Here is a 5,832-nt window from a genome sequence, read left to right as displayed (position 1 = left end):
GTTTATCAATGATGTATGTATGTATGTATGTATGTATGTATGTATGTATGTATGCATTTATGTATGTTGATCCGTGATGTATGTATGTATGTATACCCATGATGTAAATATGTATGTATGTATGTATGTTCATATTTATTTATGTAGGTTGATCCGTGATGTATGTATGTATGTATGCATTTATGTGTGTTGGTCCGTAATGTACGTATGTATGCATGTATGAACATTGATCTCTGATGTATGTATGCATGTCTGTATGCATGAATGTATGTATGTATGTATGTTGACCCATGATGTATGTATGTATGTATGAATGTATGTATGTATGTATGTTCATCCCTGATGTATGTATGTATGTATGTACATATGTATATATGTTTGTATGTTTGTATGTATGTATGCATGTATGTATGTATATATGTTTATATTTATTTATGTACGTTTATCCATGATATATCCCTGTATGTATGCATTTATGTGTGTATGCATGTGTGTATGCATGCATGTACCTATGTATGTATGTATGAATGTATGTATGTATGTATATATGTATGTTCATCCATGATCTATGTATGTATGCATGTACGTATGTATGCATGTATGTATGTATGTATGTATGTATGTATGTATGTATGTATGTATGTATGTATGTTCATCCATGATGTATGTATGTATGCTGATCCATGATGTATGTATGTATGTATGTATGTATGTATGTATATATGTTGATCCGTAATGTACGTATGTATGCATTTATGTACATTGATCTCTTATGTATGTATGTATGTCTATATGCATGAATATATGTGTGTATGTATGTTGACCCATGATGTATGTATGTATGTATGTATGTATGTATGTATGTATGTATGTATGTATGTATGTATGTATGTATGTATGTATGTATGTATGTATGTATGTATGTATGTATGTATGTATGTATGTTGACCCATGATGCATGTACCTATGTATGTATGTATGTATGAATGTATGTATGTATGTATGTATGTATTTTGGTCCGTAATGTACGTATGTATGGATGTATGTACATTGATCTCTGATGTATGTATGTATGTTCATCCATGATGTATGTATGTCTGCATGTACCTATGTATGTATGTATGTATGTATGTATGTATGTATGTATGTATGTATGTATGTATGTATGTATGTATGTATGTATGTATATATGTTGGTCCGTAATGTACGTATGTATGCATGTATGTACATTGATCTCTTATGTATGTATGTATGTCTATATGCATGAATATATGTGTATATGTATGTTGACCCATGATGTATGTATGTATGCATGTACCTATGTATGTATGTATGTATGTATGAATGTATGTATGTATGTATGTATGTTCATCCATGATCTATGTATGTATGTATGCATGTACGTATGTATGCATGTATGTATGTATGTATGTATGTATGTATGTATGTATGTATGCATGTACGTATGTATGTATGTATTTATGCATGTATGTATGTATGTATGTATGTTCATTCGTGATGTATGTATGCATGTATGTATACCCATGATGTATGTATGTATGTATGTATTTTGGTCCGTAATGTACGAATGCATGGATGTATGTACATTGATCTCTGATGTATGTATGTATTCATGTACGTATGCATGTACGTATATATGTATGAATGTATGTAAATTCATCAGTGATGTATGTATGTATGTATGTATGTATGTATGTATGTATGTATATATGTATGTATGTATGTATGTATGTTGGTCCGTAATGTACGTATGTATGCATGTATGTACATTGATCTCTGATGTATGTATATATGTATGTATGTTGACCCATGATGTATGTATCTATGTATGTATGTATGTATGTATGCATGTACGTATGTATGTATGTATGTATGTATGTATGTATGTATGTATGTTTGTATGAATGTATGTATGAATGTCTGTATGTATGTATGTTAATTTGAGATGTATGTATGTATGTATGTATGTACGTATGTATGTATGTATGTATGTATGTTTGTATGAATGTATGTATGCATGTATGTATGTATGTATGTTTATATTTAGTTATGTACATTGATCCATGATAAATGCATGTATGTATGCATGAATGTATGTATGTTTGTATGTATGTTCATCCGTGATGTATGTATGTATGCATGTTGATCAATGATATATGTATGTATGCATTTATGTATGTTGGTCCGTAATGTACGTATATATGCATGTATGTACATTGATCTCTTATGTATGTATGTATGTCTATATGCATGAATGTATGTGTGTATGTATGTTGACCCATGATGTATGTATGTATGTATGTATGTATGCATGTACCTATGTATGTATGTATGTATGAATGTATGTATGTATGTATGTATGTTCATCCATGATCTATGTATGTATGTATGCATGTACGTATGTATGTATGTATGTATGTATGCATTTATGTATGTTGATCCGTGATGTATGTATGTATGTATACCCATGATGTAAATATGTATGTATGTATGTATGTTCATATTTATTTATGTAGGTTGATCTGTGATGTATGTATGTATGTATGCATTTATGTGTGTTGGTCCGTAATGTACGTATGTATGCATGTATGAACATTGATCTCTGATGTATGTATGCATGTCTGTATGCATGAATGTATGTATGTATGTATGTTGACCCATGATGTATGTATGTATGTATGAATGTATGTATGAATGTATGTATGTATGTATGTATGTTCATCCATGATCTATGTATGTATGTATGCATGTACGTATGTATGTATGCATGTCTGTATGCATGAATGTATGTATGTATGTATGTTGACCCATGATGTATGTATGTATGTATGTATGTATGTATGTATGTATGTATGTATGCATGTACCTATGTATGTATGTATGTATGAATGTATGTATGTATGTATGTTCATCCATGATCTATGTATGTATGTATGCATGTACGTATGTATGTAAGTATGTATGTATGAATGTATGTATATATGTATGTATGTATGTATGTATGTTCATCCGTGATGTATGTATGCATGTATGTATACCCATGATGTAAATATGTATGTATGTATGTATGTTCATATTTATTTATGTATGTTGATCCGTGATGTATGTATGTATGTATGCATTTATGTGTGTTGGTCCGTAATGTACGTATGTATGCATGTATGTACATTGATCTCTGATGTATGTATGCATGTCTGTATGCATGAATGTATGTATGTATGTATGTTGACCCATGATGTATGTATGTATGTATGAATGTATGTATGTATGTATGTTCATCCGTGATGTATGTATGCATGTATGTATACCCCTGATGTATGTATGTATGTATGTATGTTGGTCCGAAATGTACGTATGTATGGATGTCTCTACATTGATCTCTGATGTATGTATGTATGTATGTATGTATGTATGTGTGTATGTATATATGTTTATATTTATTTATGTACGTTTATCCATGATATATCCCTGTATGTATGAATTTATGTGTGTATGCATGTATGTATGAATGTATGTATGTATGTATGTTCATCCATGATCTATGTATGTATGTATGCATGTACATATGTATATATGTTTGTATGTATCCATGTATGTATGAATACCCATGATGTATGTATGTATATATGTATCCATGTATGTATGTTCATCCGTAATGTATTTATGTATGTATGCAAGTATGTATGTATATATTTTTATATTTATTTATGTACGTTTATCCATGATGTATCCCTGTATGTATGTATGTATGTATGTTTATATTTATTTATGTATGTTGATCCGTGATGTATGTATGTATGTATGCATTTATGTGTGTATGCATGCATGTATGTATGTATGTATGTTCATCCATGATGTATGTATGTATGCTGATCCATGATGTATGTATGTATGTATGTATGTATGTATGTATGTATGTATGTATGTATGTATGTTGGTCCGTAATGTACGTATATATGCATGTATGTACATTGATCTCTTATGTATGTATGTATGTCTATATGCATGAATGTATGTGTGTATGTATGTTGACCCATGATGTATGTATGTATGTATGTATGTATGTATGTATGTATGTATGTATGCATGTACCTATGTATGTATGTATGTATGAATGTATGTATGTATGTATGTTCATCCATGATCTATGTATGTATGTATGCATGTACGTATGTATGTAAGTATGTATGTATGAATGTATGTATATATGTATGTATGTATGTATGTATGTTCATCCGTGATGTATGTATGCATGTATGTATACCCATGATGTATGTATGTATGTATGTATTTTGGTCCGTAATGTACGTATGTATGCATGTATGTACATTGATCTCTTATGTATGTATGTATGTCTATATGCATGAATATATGTGTATATGTATGTTGACCCATGATGTATGTATGTATGCATGTACCTATGTATGTATGTATGTATGTATGAATGTATGTATGTATGTATGTATGTTCATCCATGATCTATGTATGTATGTATGCATGTACGTATGTATGCATGTATGTATGTATGTATGTATGTATGTATGTATATATGTTGGTCCGTAATGTACGTATGTATGCATGTATGTACATTGATCTCTTATGTATGTATGTATGTCTATATGCATGAATATATGTGTATATGTATGTTGACCCATGATGTATGTATGTATGTATGTATGTATGTATGTATGTATGTATGTATGTATGTATGTATGTATGAATGTATGTATGCATGTACCTATGTATGTATGTATGAATGTATGTATGTATGTATGTTCATCCATGATCTATGTCTGTATGCATATACGTATGTATGCATGTATGTATGTATGTTTATATTTATTTATGTATGTTCATCCGTGATGTATGTATGTATGTATGTATGTGTGTTCATCCGTGATGTATGTATGCATGTATACCCATGATGTATGTATGTATGCATGTATGTATGTATGTATGTATGTTTATATTTAGTTATGTACATTGATCCATGATAAATGCATGTATGTATGTATGTATGTATGCATGTATGCATGGATGTATGTATGTTTGTATGTATGTTCATCCGTGATGTATGTATGTATGCATGTTTATCAATGATGTATGTATGTATGTATGTATGTATGTATGTATGTATGTATGCATTTATGTATGTTGATCCGTGATGTATGTATGTATGTATACCCATGATGTAAATATGTATGTATGTATGTATGTTCATATTTATTTATGTAGGTTGATCCGTGATGTATGTATGTATGTATGCATTTATGTGTGTTGGTCCGTAATGTACGTATGTATGCATGTATGAACATTGATCTCTGATGTATGTATGCATGTCTGTATGCATGAATGTATGTTTGTATGTATGTTGACCCATGATGTATGTATGTATGTATGAATGTATGTATGTATGTATGTTCATCCCTGATGTATGTATGTATGTATGTACATATGTATATATGTTTGTATGTTTGTATGTATGTATGCATGTATGTATGTATATATGTTTATATTTATTTATGTACGTTTATCCATGATATATCCCTGTATGTATGCATTTATGTGTGTATGCATGTGTGTATGCATGCATGTACCTATGTATGTATGTATGAATGTATGTATGTATGTATATATCTATGTTCATCCATGATCTATGTATGTATGCATGTACGTATGTATGCATGTATGTATGTATGTATGTATGTATGTATGTATGTATGTATGTATGTATGTATGTATGTATGTATGTATGTATGTATGTATGTATGTTCATCCATGATGTATGTATGTATGCTGATCCATGATGTA

Source organism: Telmatherina bonti (assembly GCF_933228915.1).
Source record: "Telmatherina bonti genome assembly, chromosome: 8".
Taxonomy (NCBI): Eukaryota; Metazoa; Chordata; class Actinopteri; order Atheriniformes; family Telmatherinidae; genus Telmatherina; species Telmatherina bonti.
Note: the sequence above shows the minus strand (reverse complement) of the source record.